This window comes from Delphinapterus leucas, chromosome 7 (assembly GCF_059928025.1).
Source record: "Delphinapterus leucas isolate spDelLeu-1000000601 "Yukka" chromosome 7, BTC_Dleu_Yukka2, whole genome shotgun sequence".
NCBI classification, from domain to species: domain Eukaryota; kingdom Metazoa; phylum Chordata; class Mammalia; order Artiodactyla; family Monodontidae; genus Delphinapterus; species Delphinapterus leucas.
In genome coordinates this window covers 80151692-80172885 of record NC_143135.1, presented here as the reverse complement: position 1 = coordinate 80172885, position 21194 = coordinate 80151692, and the positions used below count along the sequence as shown (strand labels likewise).

The 21194-nt window shown below is 38.5% G+C and overlaps 1 pseudogene; it reads left to right on the top strand.

Annotated features, from left to right (window-relative positions):
* The first annotated feature begins 8274 nt into the window (after positions 1-8274).
* LOC149748796 (RAD52 motif-containing protein 1 pseudogene) lies at positions 8275-12097 on the top strand (annotated as a pseudogene).
* Positions 12098-21194: the final 9097 nt, after the last annotated feature.

Here is a 21194-nt window from a genome sequence, read left to right as displayed (position 1 = left end):
CCCATCCTTCTGGAAGGGGAGAGGAGCTAGAAATTGAGTTAATGATCAATCATGCCCAGGTGATGAGGCCTCCATAAACATCCCAAAATTACAGGATCCTGAGAGCTTATGGGTTGATGAACACATCTACATGCTAGGAGGGTGGTGCACCCCAACTCCATGGGGTAAGAAGCTCCTGTGCACAGGACCTTCCCAGATCTCACCCTATGTATCTCTTCATCTGGATGTTCATCTGTATCCTTTATCATATCCTTCATTATAAAATAGGTTGTTAAATATGTGTTCCTCTGAGTTATGTGAGCTGCTCTAGCAAATGATCAAACCCAAGGATGAGGTCATGGGAATCCCAGTTTATATCCTCTGGGTCAGAAGTACAGGTGACAACCTGGGACTTGCTATTGGCATCTGAAGTGGTGGGGAGGGGAGAGGCAGTCTTGTGAGACTGAGCCCTTAACCTATGGGTAATGATGCTGTCTCCAGGTAGATAGTGTCAGAATTGAGTCGAATTGTAGGACATCCAGCTGGTGTCAGAGAATTGCTTGATGGGTGGAAAACCCACGTATCTGGTGTCAGAAGTATCATGAGTGTGTGAGTGGAGGAAAAACAGAGGAGGAATGTGTTTTTTTTAATTGTTTTTTGTTTATTTGTTTTTTTACAAGAAGCATCAGCACAGAGGTGGCATTTACAGGCTCAGGAGTGGAGGAGGTCACAAGGGGAGAGTGTGGATAGAGAAAAGATGAGGAGTCAGGAGAGACCTTTGATACACTCTAATGTCTTGAAGCCAAGAAAAGGAAAAGGAGCCTGAGAAGTGGTCAGAAATGTAAGGGAACTATATTTAATAGGCCCTTATGTGCTAATTAAATTTTTTTTAATGTATTGAGGTAACATTACATAAATTTCATGTGTACAACACTATATTTCGACTTCTGTGTACACTATAGCTTGTTTACTGTCAAAAGTTTAGTTTCTATCAGTCAGCATACAATTGATCCCTTTACCCATGTCTCCCTCCTCCCCAGTTCCCTTCTCCTCTGGTAAACACTGCTCTGTTCTCTGTATCTCAGCGTTTGTTTTCATTTGGGTTGGTTTGATCATTTTTTTAAAAATTCCACATATAAATGAAACTTTTATGTAGGCTAACCACTTTAATCTTAAACTTCCAGAACTAGTTAGAAAGTGAAGTCTGTCCAAGCCCCTCCACTGGCCAGCTGTGTGACATTGGGCAAGTCAACTAGCCTCTCTGTAACTCAGTTTCCTCACCTGTAAAATGAATTTATAAATATATCTACATCATAGGATTTATGGTTGGATTAAATGGATGAATATGTATAAAGCCCCTAGAACAGTGCCTGTTATGTATTAAGCACCCAATAAATGTGATGTAGCAACTGGTTAATAGCAACTATTATCTACCTTTTACACTTAAGTGAGGCTCAGACATGTCTGAATCTTGGAACATCACAGAGTTAGAAAATGGTGGAGCCAAGATTGAAACAATTCTGTTTGATCCCAAAGGGTATAGTTTTTCTACATTCCTTTAATTTAGGACCTTTAAAATAATAATAAACTGACTTATGACCAAGTCATTGTTTTTATCACCCATGGTGCCACAGTGTGGAAAACTGAAATATTTCATTTCAGGTATCATTTCAACCTTCATTCCCCACAACCAAATCTTTTTATGAGACGCTGAATGTTAACAAAACTCACTTTACTTTCTGTCTTGTCTATGGAGTGACTGAGTATACTCTTTTCCCCTCAGAAAAAAGGTTAGTTCAGAGTTGGAATGAGGCAAAAATGCTCATACAACTAGCCAACCAAATAATCAGCCCTCATATAAGTATATAATGTGTTGACCATTATTATTTTGTTTGTTTGTTTTTTATGGTACACGGGCCTCCCACTGGAGCACAGGCTCCGGACGCGCAGGCCCAGCAGCCATGGCCCACGGGCCCAGCCGCTCCGCGGCACGCGGGACCCTCCCGGACCGGGGCACGAACCCGCGCGCCCCGCACCGGGAGGCGGACCCCCAACCACTGCGCCACCAGGGAAGTCCGACCATTATTTTTTTAAAAGTATATACTTAAATGTTTTATTCATAGGTGCATGGGATTAAAATTTTAGAAGTCGCTGATTTAGACAATGATGTATGGGTTTAGCTTTCCTACTGAGTATCTTGGGTTTTATCTCTACCTGGCCTCTCCTCTGCCCAAACTTCTCTCAACCTGCTGAAGTCTTTATAAAGTGAAACAAATTGCAATAACTCCTCTGCATGTACCTTTGTATAAATATTTCTTCCATATTTTTACATACTTGCTTGCATATTTTACATTTGTCCACATTAGTGTTGTCTTTCATTAGTTCTGGCTATTTAAAATACTAAAGATATTAATGATTAAATTTTCTTTTTGTAGTACCTTCCATAGGCAGTAAGCTAATTGACAACCCTGACGCTGTTTGCTTTTGTTCCTGGAGAAATTATTGTAGGATTACAGATTTCACTGAAACTTATTGATTCTTGTATAAATAATGGGTGCTGGGCTTCCCTGGTGGCGCAGTGGTTGAGAGTCCTCCTGCCGATGCAGGGGACATGGGTTCGTGTCCCGGTCCGGGAAGATCCCACATACCGCAGAGCGGCTGGGCCCATAAGCCATGGCCACTGAGCCTACGCGTCCGGAGCCTCTGCTCCGCAACGGGAGAGGCCACAACAGTGATAGGCCCGCATACCACACACGCACAAAAAAAAATGGGTGCACTTAGTAGACGTTGGGTATGTTTGGAGTTGGCACAGTTTTTCTGGGGTTAAGAGCGTTTTGATGATATTGACCCTGTTCACTTTACGTCAAAACAATAAATCACTTTCCTTAGGAAAAATTTTACCTCAATCATTTAAATTTATTTGGTATTTGTTGAGATATAAAGAACTCAATTTCATACCACAAATTGTTCTAAATGGGATACCTCCTCTGCATCTTTTCTGGCCAAAACAAATCTATAATTTCATGTCTCAATGGTTATGTCCATTTAAAAATTTTCCCATCTGGGGACAACCATGGTCTCCAAAACAGTACCACTGATTTTAACCCCCACCCCCTTTTTTTTGTAAATATATTTTTTTATTTTACATTGGAGTATGGTTGATTTACAATGTTGTGTCAGTTACACTTATACATATATCCATTCTTTTTCAGATTATTTTCCCATATAGGTTATTACAGAATATTGGGTAGAGTTCCCTGTGCTATACAATAGGTCCTTGCTGATTATTTTATATATGGTACTGTGTATATGGTAATCCCAAACTCCTAATTTATCCCTCCCCTCATGTGTCCCCTTTTGTAACCATGTTTGTTTTCGAAGCCTGTGAGTCTGTTTCTGTTTTGTAAATAAGTTCATTTGTATCATTATTTTTTTAGATTCCACATATAAGTGACATCATATGATATTTGTCTTTGACTTCATCTAGTATGATAATCTCTAGGTCTATCCATGTTGCTGCAAATGGCATTGATTTTTTAAAACTTTTTATTTTATACTGGAGCATAGCTGATTAACAATGTTGTGATAGTGTCAGGTGCCCAGCAAAGCGACTCAGCCATACATATATATGTATCCATTCTCCCCCAGACTCCCCTCCCATCCAGGCTGCCACATAACATTGAGCAGAATTCCCTGTGCTATACAGTAGGTCCCTGTTGGCTATCTTTTTGAAATATAGCAGTGTGTACATGTCAATCCCAAACTCCCTAACTATCCCTTCCCTCCACCTTTCCCCACCCCCCACTGGTAACCATAAGTTCATTCTCTAAGTCTGTGAGTCCATTTCTGTTTTGTAAATACATTCATTTATATCATTTCTTTTTAGATTCTGCATATAAGCTATATCATACAATATTTCTCTTTCTCTGTCTGATTTACTTCACTCAGTATGACAATCTCTAGGCCCATCCATGTTGCTGCAAATGGCATTATTTCATTCTTTTTTCATGGCTGAGTAATATTGCATTGTATATATGTACCACATCTTCTTTATCTATTCATATGTCAATATGTTGACCATTATTGTTAATTAAAAAAATAATTGTTTTAAAAGCAGATTTATTAATTTTCACTATGTATATACCAAATATGGGACTCAGTCTCAATAAAATAATAATTTTAAAATGAAACATTGTCTATTAATTTCAAGTAAATAAAGCAATTCAAGTTAGGTTAATTAAGTATTGTCAAGAAAAGGAGTTGGGAAGCTACTTCAATAAATAGAGAAGAATGATTTGTACTTAACATATTTGTTGTTCATCTGTAAATTGGTGTTTTTAATTGTTTTAAAGCAATTTGTTCTCTTCAGCAAATTAAATGTTCCCCTATGCAAGTGTTAGACTATTTTATTGGCAAATTTTGTGAAACAAAGTTAGCTTCTGCTTAATTTCTATCCAAATTAATGAAGGTTTCTTTCATTTATGAGATTCTAAATCTTTTCTACTGGTGCTAAAATTAGATTCTATTACTAAATTTGAGAAAGGAGGAGAATTTCTCTGTCCATAATTCCAATATCCAATTCAATAAATTATGTGAAAGGATTGTTGTTACTTTGGAAGAAACTGTGAGGAACATCTGCCAACACTAAGAGGTGACAGGTCTGACTACAATTTTGTCTGAGTATACCACAGGGCATTAGCCATCACAGACAACCTTTAAATGTCAGAAGGGAGGAAGAAAAAAGGGAAAGAAAGAAAGAGAGGGAGGGAGGAAGAGAGGCAAGCTTGGGAGGAAAGAAGGAAGGAGGCAGGGAGAAAGGAGGAAAAACAATCTCCTTGATGAGAGTTTGGTTTGGAAGCACTAGTTTCTGAACAAGTTCAATCACCAGGGACTAGCTCAACTCTGAAAAGTTTCCAAACTTAGGCTGATGTGCTCTGTTGAAATTCACCCAAGAATTGCACACCTTGTTGCTGAGGAGTCACACCAGATGTCCTGTCCAAGGACTAATAACATTTGTTCCTGTAGGCTTCACATCCATATGTGAAGAAGCAGAAGAGAGCATTTCAGAGCTGGTTAGTCAACTTTAAGTTATGCTTAGTGCACTGTATAGGGAATACAGAAGCATTTTCCAGATGGCATCATAAAGTCGGTTCATTTTTGCAGAGCACCATCTCATTTTTGAGAAATAGCCCCTTGTTTTTCATTCCACTTGGTAGTTTTAGAATTGCTTTCTTTTGCCATAAACGCAACACAAACTGGAGGGTCGGGTAAGATATCTGCTGTGTATTATGAAAAATGTCTAACAGACTGTGAGTTTTCAGCTATGAATTGACGAGGTAGATGATAAGATATTGTCTTAACCACTGGCCAGGCCATCAAGGAGACAGAGTGCCAGATGGATGTTGGGATTCTACTTCCACTGTTAACGATATAACCTTGTGTAATTCACTTAATCATACTGTGTTTCAATGTCTGCATATGTATGAGAGCTATTCTAACTCTCAGAAATTCCTCTGTGAGTCATCCAAGGCCCAGCTGTCACTAGTTGTTTCTCTACCTGCTTATCTGCATGAACTCTGCTGTAGCCAAATTGTTCAACTCACTTTCTTCTAAATACGCTTTGTACTTTTCCAAATTCATGTCTTTCATCAAGCCCTTTCCTTGGCCTAGAGTGCACTTTCTCTTCTTCTCTGTCTGGCCCACTACTACTTGTCCTTTTGAGGCAAGCCTCCTCCTCAATGAAGGTGTGCGTATTCATGTAGCTCTATGATGGGACTTTACACATGTAATCTCATTTAGTCCTCAGAACAGTATAAAGTAACTATTTTAGACTTATTTTATAGATGAGAATATGTGACTCTAATTAAATGCTGATGGTCCCAAAGTCTAAAGGTGTTATCAGAACCTGGACTAAATTCAGGTTTCTTGGGCACCATGAGTTCCTTCCAGTGCTCCACAGTCTCCTTGTAACATTTCTTGTATTCTTTGTTGCAGTTATTGTTGTTATTACTTTTATACATTTTTAAAATAAAAATTCACGTTTCCTTAAATAAATAGTAAATGCCTTGAAGAAAGGAATAGTATTTGCATGTTTCTTACACTAGAATGTAAGCTCCATGGGAGCAGAGAATCTGACCCTGTTATTCACTGTTCTTACTCCAGCTTATACAGCAGACCCTGGCAGATAGTAAACAAAACATAAATATTTACTGAATGAATTTCTGTATCTCTTACAGCAACTAGCCTTGCACATAGAAGGTACCAATAAATACTTGTTCTTCTTGTGCAATGAGACTGTCCTCCATAAAGATTTTTAGATTAAAATCTTCTGGGATATTTACAAAATGCTTTTCTTTTCCCCCTTTCTATGCCTGTTATTTACTTTCAGATGTTGATCTTGTCTACTTAACATGGCTATTCTCAACTCATTAATTGAATCATTTACCCTACACTTGGCTTCGCATGCTGACACCAAACACTGCCATGTTTGGCTCTGGTGATGTGGAATGAACGGCATGAGATAAAAAGTTGCTTACTAAATATCATTTATTGAGTACTAATTGTCCCCATGCTAAGCAGCTCATTTATATTAGTTTACTTAATTCTCAGAGAAGAACAAAGATTCTTTTTACAGGTTAGGAAATTAGTTTTCAAAGAAATTAAGCAACTTGCTCACAACCACATAGCCAATAAAATCATGAGCTAGGATTAAAGCCCAAGCTCTAAACCATTGAGCTCAGCTACATCCATCAGTCTTGTGATGCTCTGGGAGAGGAGGCTGAATATTCCCGTAAACTGGCATGATCAAATTAGACAAGTCCTAACAGTAAGGTGAATACTGGAACTGCATTTTGGGGGCTTGACTATTGGGAAAACTTCCAAGTCTTGATAGCCACACAAATATCAACTGTTTCTGATTGTTTTGTTACCATAGTCTGAGAAATTATTAAACATTGCAACTAAAGTTCCAGCTCTTAGTAATGTTATTTTGTTGGTAAAAAATAGGTTCTATTCATTAGTGGAAGAAAATCATTAATATGTAACATTATTATCTCTAACTTCAACCTAGTAAAGGCCATTTTGAATATGAATAATATTTCACCAGCCTTATTTAGTAAGACTTCATCAGCTAAATTGACTTTAGTTTTGGTTTGGCATTGAGTCACATCTTTTTGTTATTTCAGGGAGTCAGAATGAGTGAATCAGCAGTGTTCAGTGAATATTTAAATATGAAAATAAAAACACAAGGTAAAACATGACTTCTAAGTATTTGCAACAGCTTTCACAGTTGTTATAATTTTGGAGCTGGTGAGAGTTTAGTTGTTCTGTCTTCTAAAATGAACTGTATTTAGAACCTTGGCTTAGCCCATTTTTAATCTCTTCTGATAAGTACTCTTAAATAAGTTATTATCATTGGTGCAACATAATCAGACAAAAAGTGTTCTAGGTTGCAAACTTTTAGATTTTTAGAATTCATATGCTATTTCTTTCTCTAGTACCTACCATACGTAACACTGGACAAATTTCTCATGAAACAGGTGTTAGTTTATTCAACTCTAAGTTGAAGTTAATATATGACTCAAAGAATTTGAAAGGAATCTATAAACATACAGAGTGCTTAGAATTCCTTTAACCAAATCACAATGCAAATATTAGGTAGAGGATTGTGACATTCTGATATTTTATCCATTTGATTTCTCATTTTGATATCTGTGTAGTATGGTAATGGATGAACAGCAAACAGTAAATTTAGTTTATAATACCTGTTATGCATTCCAGATGATAGGGGAAAAACCTGGAGGGTAACTTAGGAAAGAGTATTGTTGTGTGGCTGTTGTGATATTAATAAATCAGTAGCTTCTGACAGACTCAAGCAGGGAGCTTACTCTTACCTTATTGTAGGAGTCTAAGGTCTCCTGATCTGCAGGCTTTGAATCCTTGCTTGGAAAAAGATTAAACAGCACCTCATTTTATGGTAAATCAGTAAGTAATGATAAATTATTTAAATGACTGCAGATTGCCTTTTGCTTTCTTCTTGAGTATATGTACTATAAGCAGAAGAGTCTTTAAAAAGGAAATCGGACATCCTTTATTAGCAAAATGATACGTTCGTTACGTATTCACTAAATATGCATTGAATACCTACTATGTGTTAGGCTCTACACAAGGTGCTGAATTTCAGTGATGAATCAGATATGGTTCCTACCTTTAAGACACTCACCATCTAGTGAAAGAGAAAGATGCATCAACAGCTAATTTCAGTATGCATTCCAAAGTCATATTTTTTGTTGGAGGTGTCATAACCAGAAGAAATAATGTGGGAAACATGGCAATATACCCAAAAGTTAGATAAGAAGGGTTACAGGATAAAAATCTATTATATAGGCGCAGTCCGCTTGCTCCCTGAGCCACGCACGTGCAGTGACGGTAGGATGGTGGAGTTGGTACCTTTTGCGGTTCCCATCGGGGGTGACAAAACCTTGCTGGTGTGGGAGCTGAGCTCTGGACCCACGGCCGAGGCCTTGAAATCTTCTCCCAGTTTGGCCTTCTGTATTCGGTCTGAGTCCTCCAAAACGCAGTCTTCCCAAACTGCTGGTCCTGGGTTCTATTCCATCATCAAGTTTTATTCAGCAAGGGATGCCCACAGAGCCCAAAAGGCATGCGACTGGAAGCAGCTTTTTCAGACATCTCCAGTGAAGGTTCGTCTCGGCACCAGACATAAGGTGGTTTAACATAATACGCTTGCCCTAAACAGCTCCAGATGCCAAGAATTGGCAAATTACTACTTTGGTTTCAGTGGGTGGTCAAAAAGGATCATCAAGAGGTGGTGTTGCCCTCCCACGAGTGCAGGAGTCCCGGAGTTGGCATGGCTGAGGAACCTTTGGATAAGTTGGAAGAAGGGTCATTATCATTCCTTATGAAAAGGAAGGTAACGCAGAAGCTTGCTATTCAGAAGGCTATGACAGATGAATTCCAGAAATTGCTGATTGTGGTTTTAGAAAGTGGTAAAATAGCTGTGGCGTATAGACCCTGTGAAGAGGTCACAGATGCTAGAACCGAAGAGGAACTACAGGATTTAATTCAAGTATGTGGAGATAAAAACTCAAGGGGTACACACCCAGTGTAGCCATAATTCAAAACAACCAGCAGGATTTGGAAGACTTTGGCATGTCTACTCAGCTCTGTCATCCTTAGGAAAATGTGAAACTCTGAAACTGCTTTCGAGGCAGGGTATTTCTAGGACTTTTCCAAGTCCCGAGCCTTGTCTCTGGCCCCTTATTTGAAGTTTGGAGAGCAAGATTGAGGGCCATCAGTGTACGTCTACAGTTGTGGACACAGGAGAAGACACAGGTCTTTTAGAACTCCCCTCAAATAGAATTGCAGGGATTTGGGAACAAAGTAACTATGGCCTTAAGTGTGATTATGCTACAGTGTTTAAAAACTATTCATGCCTTTCAAGTAAGGTATATTACCCAGATCTCAGCATCTCATATATATCTTGTGTTAAATATTTTGCCAAAAAACCTTTCTGTATACCAATTATATGGATGCCTCAAATTAGGGATTAAGTTGTCAACGTAATTTCTAAAAGAAAACATTAATGTACTGCATATAGGATTTTTATTAAAAAGGAGCAAAAAATGTGTTTCATGTCATTGAGAGCTTAATTTGGGGCTAGATTATTTAACTCACCCCAATGTTGCAAAGTTCGTTTTGAAGGGAAGAAAGTAGAGAAAGAAAAGGTGGTTATGTTCCGAAAAATGTAAAAATTTTGAAAGTTTTTCCTGTACAAAATAATTATTTTAATTCAATTTAAATCAGTCAAGGAAACTTCAGACGTATCCATGTTTGGGCTTTAAGAAGTCTAGCTTCCTGTGAAATGTGAGAGGAAAGGATTCCATATTGATACTAAAGATTTCGGAAACCTGATTATAACAACAGATCCATTCCTAAATGAGGCCAATCTTGGAATCAGTTCCATTTAGAAACCATTATGTGCTAGGCACTGGAAATAAGATGAAGCTCCTTCTCTCTTGGAGTTTAGTTGTTAAAAGTGTACCAGACAATTAAAAAGGACTAAAATTGAATAGATTATGAAAAGGACTGTGAAGAAAGTAAACTGGGTGCTAGTTACAGTATTTCAAGAAAATTACTTAACATGCTGACTTTAACATTCTAAGTGTCTTCTCCATGTGTGCACACAGGGAAGACCTCTGAAAAGTGACACTGTAGTTTTTTCTAGATTAATGGCTCTGTTGAGACAAGGTGGGGTGGGAGAAGTTTTCCCATGTTAATGTAAAGGGCCATTCACTTGGTTTTAGACTCTCTTTCCCAGAATGAATTGCTCATCTGCCCCAAACCCCTCCTACAGAAGTTCTGGAGTCATCACTGATTCAGTGGTAACCCCTAATAATAGAGTGGTGAATTAATAATGAGACGTGAATACTGAGAGTTTGGAGGAAATGGCAACATTTTATTTTATTTTTTTTGTTTGTTTTTTTACATCTTTATTGGAGTGTATTTGCTTTACAATGGTGTGTTGGTTTCTGTTTTGTGGCAAAGTGAATCAGGTATTCATATAGAAAAATTTATTATATAATAATAATGTTTAGAAAGTACAGAATTTATATATGGTAATCTTGATGCAAAAGGAGGTGGAGCAAAGAGTTGGACGAAGGGTAGAGGCAATGAGGCAAGCGGACCCGGCCAATGAATGCACAGGTGGGGAGGAGCTATGGAGGGAACTTGTCTTCTGGTCTATGCAAGACAAAGCAGGCTTCAAATTCCTGGAGGAAGCTGGTGACAAAAGAACACAGATTCTCCCATCCATAGAAACCTCTGGTAGAGCCAACAGAAGCCTTAGACTCTTCCCCAAGGAATCAGAGGAGAATGGGGAGATCTAGGGGAAGCTGCAGGAAAGGCCATGGCCACCTCTAATATAATAATAAAATGGCCTTGCTTACTCATCTTCATGTCAACTTCATAAGCCTTGACCAGGCTTATATGATGAGGTAATACATAACATAAATACCACAAAAATGTGGAATTTCTCTTGCATTTGCCTTAATGATACAACATTCTCCTCTCCCTGCTTGTTTTTCCTTAGCTGGGAGACATGAGACTGATGTTGTCCAATGTAGAGGGAGGGGGAACTGAAACCCCAAAATTTATATTCTTAATTTGAAGCTTAAATGCTTTGATCTAAGTGAGAGATATAAATATTTTAGAATAAAATATTTGATAAGCTGGTTATCTCCTCTTCTCACCAGTGTTGTAATATTTTAGTTTGGGTCTGCTGCTGGGACAAGGTAGAGTTTCTAAATTTGGCTGAACTTGCACATTAAATGGTGGAGAAATCACTGAGTGACTTGAGTGACCCTGGAGAAACCTACAGAAATAGGGCTCAAGGTAGAAATTAAGTCCAATTTAGGAAAACAGAGAAAGCCACATTTTTTGCACACTAGAATTTGTGACTTGAGGGAGTTGCATCAGCTAAACTTACTTTCAAAAGTCAGTTGGGGGCCATATGTGATTTCATGGACATTCATAGCCAAAAATGTTTTCCATCTCTTTTCTGATGCCCTCAATTTTTTTAATGCAGTGATATGTGTTTCATTCTATAAACAGGATCTTGAGTTAACTAGATAACAAGGGTTTCTATTACTATGGAATTAATTTGTCAATCAGGGAGGACTAGTGATTGATTATCAAGGTCTCTCCTATATGAATTTATAAAGGAGGTTAGATATCAATACTTGGAGATTTGGGGTCACCAGTAATGAAAGTGTTGCTGGAGGAAGAGGCAAATGGACTCTCCAAAGGAGAATTGTTTTCTAAGGTGTTGTTGTAAACAGTTCTTCCTTCAATGATTTATGAAGATGTTTCATTTAAACAAACTAATTTCTGAGAAAAATTAGTTAGTGAGAAAATTAGTGAGAAAAATCACTCTCTCTGCATTTTAGGTGCTGAAAAGTGCTTTAGGAGCCTTGCACAATTTGACTTAAACTTCTTTTTGTAAGTTTTGATTTGCTAAAGCTTAAAATCCCTCTCTAGGAGTATTTTTTAGAAGAGCTTTATAATAATTCATAACTGAAATCCTGATTCCTTGCACATGAAATGCTGCAGTTATGGGAAATGATGTTATGCTGAAAAATGTGTCTAGGAATGCCCAGGTAGGTGTAAATAGGAATCCCACCCTGATATCACACTGAGTGTTCTCCAGGAGGCAGGCATGCCTGGAGAACTCTTGAGATTGATAGACCAACCATCTGTTTACATAAGGAGTTATCTACATCAGGGGCTCCTGAGAAAGAACTCACTCTAAAGGAAAAGAGTTCATCAGTACTTTCACTGTTGTGGCACAGGTTCAGTCCTTGATCAGGGAGCTAAAATCCCGCAAGCCGTGTGGTGATGCGGCCAAAAAAAACAGGAAAAGAGTCCAGATTCAGATTCACAAGATTGCCCTACAGACTTATCTAGTCTCAGGTTGAGGGACTGCAGTCAATAGTGGATAAAACCTCAAAGAATCAACTCACTAAAATCTCTGTCAGACATTGACAACTCAATGAGGCTATGCTTTGTGGCCTCTGTAATGACAATTGGGTGAAAGACACTTGCCCAACCACAAGGTGACTGTTGGAACCTAGAGAAGCTAAGCAATGGACATGGTAGCCTGGGCAGCAACCTGGGGAAGTCTGTGTCTGGAGACAAGAAGCTGTATCTTGCTTCAGCAGCTTCTCTTTGGTTGTGGTAGAAGATGGCAGAAGCTGTAGCCATCACTCTGGGAGCTGCAATGCAGGAGAGGAAAATGAGCAACAGGGCCCAGTGTGGTAGGTGTGGTGGGTAAAAGGACTTATTCCTGAGCTTAAGTGAGACAGTTCTTTGCTTCTCTGTCTCCTCTGAGTGGAATGTGAAGAAATGGAGTCAGGGAGTGGGGAGTGGGGACAAAGTCAAGGAAGGTTTACTTCAGATTTGGGCAATGCATCCAAGTAAATTTTTGAGTTACACCTTGTTTGGGATCCTTTCAATTGGGGAGTCCTCTGAGGTAGTCCTGGCACTTTTATCAACTTCACCACCTTAAGGAATTCTTTTAAGGTACAGGTCCACCACAGAGAGACCTAGCTGCTTAATTGTGGCTTCTGAGTGGGTAGAGAGTCGTGGTGGTGGTTGTTATTGTTATTGCTCTCCAGGTAATGGGTATTCAATGTAAAGGGAAGTTCACCCAGTGAAATAAAAAGAGTATAGGGGAAGGAGGCTTTAATTAGACTCTCCTGGATTCATTTTCTTCACCTGTCAAAATAAGGTGATTCTTAACATGGAGTGTGCAACAGAATCATCTGAAGAACTTAAAACCAAAAACAGCAGCTACCCGAGCCTCATAAATACATAACAAGTTAGATAAAATGCATATGCATATTAAAAGAACTCCATAGGTGTGTCCACCCATTGGTTAAGGACCTGAACCAGATTTTTTTACAGGTTCCCTTCCAACTTAAAAATACTATTTTTCCTCACGTATTTGTATATATTGCTTGTAAGAGATTAAATTAGCACAATATATTTAAAAACCTTATGAATTTGTCTGTCCTCTAACTTAATAAGTCCTTTTATAGAAATTTATCCCTCAGAAATTGGGTCATGTATGCAAATATATGTATTCAAGAATAATCATTCTTTTTTTTTCTTTTTTTTTTTCTTTATTTTTGTGGTACGCGGGCCTCTCACTGTTGTGGCCTCTCCCATTGCGGAGCACAGGCTCCGGACGCGCAGGCTCCGCGGCCATGGCTCACGGGCCTAGCCGCTCCGCGGCATGTGGGATCTTCCTGGACCGTGGCACGAACCCGTGTCCCCTGCATCGGCAGGCGGACTCTCAACCACTGCGCCACCAGGGAAGCCCAAGAATAATCATTCTTGATTATAAAAGAAAACTGTTAAAACAACAAAACTATTAACAACAAGATCTTAATTATGAGATAAATTATGGTATACCCCTAAAAAAAATAATGTGTAGTCATTGGAAATTAAATTTTAAGAGAATAATTAGTGACGTGGAAAATGCTCATGATATACTATAAAATGAAGAAAAGCAGATTTTAAAGTATATGTGAGTATAATCATCTGTGATTATTAACATGTGTGAGAAATATGCTGCGGGAAAGAAGTTAGGAACAAAGGAGCACATACTGTGTGATTCCATTTATATAGAACTCTAGAAATGACAAATCTAGTTGATGGTGATGTAAAGCAGATGAGTGGCTGCCTGCAGCAGGGAGCAGAGATGGAGATGGACTGAAGGGATGGGGACACAAGGCACCTTGTTGAAGTGATGGGAATGCTTTTCATCTTAGTTGTAATGGTTACACAAGTGAATGCATTTGAACAATGGAAATTAGTACATTTTATTGTATGAAAATACTACTTCAATAAAAACTACAGACTGAAACTTTGTATAAAGTTTTCTATAAAATGTTTTTTCTAAGTACCTAAAATGTTAACTGTTTAAAACAGGTAAACTATTGAAACAAAACCATGGAAACATTATTTCATTTTTACAAATGTATGTGTCTGTGCCTTAAAAACAAATTAGAAGTATATAAATATAAATATATATGGTAGTTATTATACTTGGGTGGTGGAATTAGAGGTGATTTTTTTCTTTATACTCCTAGTCTTTCAAAATTTCTATAATGAACATTTTGATGTTAAGAAAATAATCATTTTAAAATTCATGTTTAGATGATACTAAGCTGAACCCCCAAAGCACTAGAAGAATAGGTGAGCTAAGAGTTTTAAAAACCTAGTTATTCTTGTCTTAATAAAATGTGACCTTAAAAAACAAACAGAGGTAGCAACAACGTGGGTGCAAAGTGACCCAGTGGGAACGTGCACTTGAGGTAGTGAGGACACCAAATACAGAAACACAGCGTGTTGGCACGTGTGAACGTCTGCTTCCTTTCACTGAGATGGGCAGTATCTTGGCCAGCTGTAGCAGGAACTCAGGCCTATTTTTATTTAGGAGCTGAGCTCCTGCCGCCTTCCTGAGCTGAGCTGGTGCCCTGCTGTTGTCAGCCCGCTGTACTCCCCGGGGTCCCCAGCCCTCTGATCACTGGCCTGCACATCTCCTCGTCACAGGCCCTTATAGCGCCCCAGACCATAAAAAAGCAAAGGACATGCCAGAAATGAAGGAAATGACACAGGCAGTTGCTCTCAAACAAATAAGCAGAGGGGAAAAAAATATGGCTGGGAACCTAAACAAGGATGCAGGAAAGGAAGTAAACAAGCAAACAAAGCTCAAAGCTAAGATCTCCCAAAACAAAAGCCCAGCACCAAAGTCAGTTCTAGGGGAAAATAAAAATCTCCTCACAGAGACCAGGGGAAATAGAGAACTTCCTTACTAGCAGTGACTCAACAAATACCCTATAAACCCATTGATTGTGAAATCCTGGTCAGCTCTCTAGGTCTGTTAGCTCCAGAAGAATGAAGTGGCTTAAGTCCAGACAGACCTTGGTCACTTCACAGGGTAATCTTGGAATCCAAGCCTAGATCTCCCAGTTGTGCTCTTGGGGGGCGCCATTCTCATAGAATACAATGAAAGGTGTCCACAGAGTGATGCAATATGTTAATAATCACTTACCAACCCTCATCTGTAAAATAGGATTCATTATCCCTGCTTCACATTCTGTGGTACAGCTCAGTGATGTGATTATGTAGTACTACAGTTTCTCTGGGGCTCACTAACTTCTGGTCCAGATGAGATTACAATAGCAGTTTTATTGCCTTTTATTTTTTTTAATTTATTTTTTAAATTTTTGGCTGCATTGAGTCTTTGTTGCTGCATGCGGGCTTCCTCTAGTTGTGGCGAGCGGGGGCCACTCTTCATTGCATTGCGCGGCCTTCTCGTTGCAGTGGCTTCTCTTGTTGCAGAGCACTGGCTCTAGGCACATAGGTCTCAGCAGCTATGGTATGTGGGCTCAGTAGTTGTGACGCACGGGCCCGGTTGCTCTGTGGCATATGTGATGTTCCTGGACCAGGGCTCAAACCCGTGTCCCCTGCATTGGCAGATGGATTCTGAACCACTGAGTCACCAGGGAAGTCCCTTATTGCCTCTTTTTAGCCCTCTGTGTTATACTTCATTAGGGGGATACTCGGGACTGCTTACATTTAAATTCTTAGAGGTTTTTCTACAGCTTTAACCATTTAGAGTTATATTTACTGATCTCTCTTTTCCTAGAATGTAGATATGACACCACCATATAAGACTAGAAATAGCTTCAGATCAAAGACAGTCCATTTGTGTTTTAATTACTGCCCCCTTCAGCCCTGATACTTGGCTACCAGATCAAAACTCAAGTCGGACTCCATCTTCCCTTAGAGTGAGTTCTTGACTAAGAAACTCCTCAGTCCTTCATGTAATTGGACATCCATTGGGCATGAACCTTGGCTGTAGATGCAAAGTTATAGCGCCTGCCTGTGTCATTGTAAGAAGCTCTCAGGAAAAAGAAGCTGTGGATCTCATTGTCCACCTGGAAATGTGGGTCATGTGAATGAAAGACCAGGGAAAATACCCTCTTCTGAGAGTTCTTCCAAGGCTCTTCTCAGATGTCTGAACTGAGGATCCAGAGAGATTGTGAAGATTGAGGGGACAAAAGAAAAGTTTGCATTCTGTTCTTCTTTTGCAGTACTTGGTTAATAGTTATGTAGAAGCTCTAGGATTTATTCTTAACATATGTCAACTATTCATGCCAGAATTGGCCTCTCATTTAATATATTTTATTAAACACTGATCTTATGAGAAGATTAGAAAGTTTAACTTATTATTAAATTACGATTAACAGACTAGTAAGGAAGCATACATTTAAACTTTTGGGAGGGGAACATAGGTGGAAATCTAACACTTTCTTGCTCTGCAGATTATTTCAGGAATAATACCGTATCTTACATAATCATCTAGAGTCCAAGCTGCTGAAATATTCTGCTGCATCCAATCCCTTTGAAGAATGTGCTAGATGAGCCCCTCCAGCCCAGGGTCCAGAGCTCCCGGAGAGCAGGATGGGATGATTCAGTTGTCCCTTGGCCCATCCCAGAAGTCTGGCCCAAAGTGAGTGCTCAATAAATGTCATTACTCCATCTCCAGTGTTTCTTTTAGTGAGTGTCTGGGGTGGGCAGGGAATAGCACACACCAAAGGCCCCTGCCTGCTTGGAGAAGCCTGGTACAAATGGAAGGTTGTGATACTTTCAAAAGGGCAAGGAGTTGTAAGAAGTGCAGAGTTGCAGAAAATCTGAGCTATTTCTGACTATAACATGAGGTAAAATAAATAATAATTGTCAAGCAATGCCAAAGAAGGAGAAAAATGTCAGAAATGAAAAAAAATGTTCAATTTCAATGGCAAAGAGCAGAGGGGTTCAAAAAAGTGAAACAAATTACTACTGCAATTTAAAAAACAACAAAACAGGTTAGAGTTTACAAACATTAGATGGGAAGATTAGCTCAATGCAAGTTTACCAAAAGTATGCAGAAATCCTAGTGTGTCAGTCAGTAACATGCTGTGGCTGTTTTGTTTTGTTTTGTTCTTTTAATGTAACATGACACCCGATTATTACAGGATCAAAGATCCTAGAACAAATGCTTCCAATGTACTTGGAAATAATGATATATTTGTTGAAGACTCTTGTCCTCTTTGTAGATGAACATCTAAGTGATATGAGAGAGAGCTGGACAGTCACTATTAGAAAACAAAGATACAGATTTAAGATAGCAAATCTAAGAATAAAACTGATAGAGAGTTCCTATTGTTTAACTCAGGAAAGTGAGGGCTGAGAGATGATTTAGTATGTGTCTCCAGTCTATAAAGGGTCATTATCTGGTGGTTTATGACCATCTGTTCTTTACCACCCCTAAGGATGGAAAAGAGGAAATGAGCTTAAACTACAGGAAAATAAATTTAGGTTAGACCAAAGGGACTTCCAGACTAAGGCCTGTGTAACATTGCAAGCCTGAGTGGTTGTGGCATTTCCTCCCCTAACCTCATCTGGGACCCAGACAGGCATTTACCCATCTGGGATGAATTCTCTGTAGCCCAGAGGGGACAAGTCTTTGAATATTTTCAGACTGTAAATATTATTGAATGTCACTTTGATATAACTTACTCTCTTCTGTCTTAAAGCTTTGGTCTGGATGAAAATCCTTCTTACGTCTTGCGTAAAGAGTTATCTGTTGATTTTACTGGCCCACAATTAGTGGGAATGAAATTTCCATTGATTGACCACTAAGCTGTGGGCTTGTCCATTCACATCCTTCTGCCCTGTTACTCAAATATCATCAAGAGCTGTTTCTACAATAAAATCTGAAGCATCCCCTTGCTTGGGATCTTCCCATATCTCAAGGGCTCATAAAATCCCAAAGTCTTGGCAGATTGTATGAGGCCTTCCTCAAGCTGGCTCAGTCAGCTCGTTGACATACAACTCCTGCTCATCTTTCTTCTGTCCCAGCTATGCAGAGCCTCAGTCTCCAAGCTTGACATGGCACCTCACCACCCTATTCCTGTTCACATGCATCTACTTCTCTATAGAATGTTGTTACCTCCCTTGTCTGGGTGGCAAACTAGAAAAACTTCAATTCCACACTAAAATGTTTCAGTATTTCTTAAAGATTTTCTGACTTTCCTACGGAAACCCATACTCTCCTTCCCCCTAAAACTACAGTCCTTTGAGCACTTTTACACCCATGGAGAATTTAACATGGATTATAGTGAGCTTCAGTCTATATTTCCATCAAACTATAGTAGAGTTAAGAGCAAGAATGGAGATAATTTTGATCCCTTATGCCCAATTGACCAATAAATATTTGTTAAATAACAGGAAGAATGAATAAGTGAATGATAGGTAAACAGTTGTGAAATTGTTCTCTAGCATTAAGGGTAGAAATTGTTACCACTGGCAAAAACTAAAATTGTAGCAGAGTAATAGAATAAAACTTGACAGTTGCTTTCATTTTATTTCTACTCGTCATTCTAGTCCCAAACCAATTATTGGTTTACATTGGATACTCTGCTTGTATTAACGCTGTTAACAAATGAGTATTTGTTGTTGATACAAACTAGCATTTGTAATGTTTTCCTGTCCTTTATTGACATTACTGATATCTGAGGTTTAGCCAACTTTTTATACATATACTCATACATAATAATCTTCCATGGAAACTAAAATATGTTTTTGTACCAGTTAGGCAGCACTTTTTGATGTAGTTTTTGAAAGTTGAACATGGGAAAAGCGACTTCATTAGATAAAATTAAAAATAAAAATATTCAATTATACCTTTATTTAAATTCATTTTACTTCTGTTAAGTAAATATATACTTCCCATTATATTGAATTCTTAGACCTGGATGTTTGAGAAAAGGAGGGTAGGAAGAGGTTTCATGGAGGGTGTGACATTTGAAACTGGTCTCCAAGGCTGGAATGCATTTCAGTAGGCATTGGGCAATGGGGTTTGGTAGGTAAATCCACAAATAGAGCAGAAGCCAGCAAGACAATTGACTGTGTTTTCAGAAAAATTAAGACTACAAGGCTAAGATACATGTAAGTCAGTCTGAAGAAAAGATAAGCAGGACAGTGAACATGAGGATGACAAGTTAGGGCTTAGTAGTTGATGGAGAGGTGCTGAGGGTATTGGTTAGAAGAGTGACCAACAGGATGTGGATGTCCTGAAATAGGAGAGAAGAGGTAGAGGAGACTGATTACCACAACCTACATGAGAAATGACAAAGGCCTGAATGAAAGCAGGTAACATTGGAATGACAATGAGGAAAACAAGTCAAGATATTTTGTAGAGAAAGAATATAATCTGCAGGATTAGGCAACTGACTGGATGAAATGTGAAAAGGAACTCACAGAGTCCAAGAAGGGTCTGAGATTCCTACCTGGGTTCTAGGGAGAAAGATGTCACAAATTAACACAATATGGAAACCACAGGGGAAGAGATATTAACTTAGGCTTAGGTCATAGGTCAAATGCAAATGGAACATGCAGATGGAACTACTCGGCACACATTTGTAAAGCTGGACCTCTCCTGGAGCTCAGGAAGGCAGGTTAGGGTAGAAACCTGAGAGTCATCTTTATAGAAATGATGCCTGCAACTATGGATTTTCCTCTTTGTAGGACCCTATACTTTGTGAGAGGCACAATTTACTTCACTTCTCTTTTGCTAACATCCATGAACTAGATGATCAGCATTTTCAGCTCTATTTAAGACATGTGCTATAAGCAAACAATAAAATACATTTATGAAGACTTCAAAATATATTAAATGCTCTGTAAATGTAAAGTGATAATTATAGCTCTGTTCTGGATCATGGGCAAGTAGGAAACATTAAACTATAGGATGCAATGATAATTACAAAGAGATTAAACTTTTCACAATGGCATGTGTGTTTGTGTGTGTGTGTGTATAAGAGTGTGACAGAGACAAAGAGAGAATGAGGGAATGAAAATTTATTTTTCAGTTCTCAATGTGAAAACACATCAATTTTCCTTTAGTTCTGAGGGTTGAGAAAAGTTCATGTTTTGTGAAGGGTTACTTTTATATGCTGCAGTCGTTGTAATTTGGCACCTACAAGATAGTATTCAGATGTACACAATAAACTTGCACTTTTTGAGCAATAAACTTACTCTGTTTCTTTGCTTTCTTCTGATAGCTCTTCAGCTTGACATAAGACTTAATACTCAGGTGAGAAATGATAAAGTACACTTTACAAACTAAAGAAACTCAAGAAAAAAGATTTTATTCCTATTATTTGTTCTCTGTTCTTCGTGGCTTTATTTTTTCCAATTCTGAAAGTCTCAAGGTGAACTTTCTTTCATAAACCAGAGTGGAAACATGGCTACATTCAGTGTTAGTCAAATGTCTGAGCATGTTGTTTTTCACTATGGTTATATAAAACTTGTGTATCATTTGTTTCCTTTTACTACTAGTAAGATGTTTCTTTTATTATATCTAAAAATCAACTTCCTTTTAATTCATTTAATTTAATCACCAAGTTAATGATTATAACTTTAAAAATACTTCTTTTCTACATGCAAAGTATGAAAAATCTCTTGGCTGTGAACCTATCTGATAACCTCGTTAAAAGATACTTACATTGTAGTGGAGGTGCGTAGCTGGCATTCTTTTTTTTTTTTTTAACATCTTTATTGGGGTATAATTGCTTCACAATGGT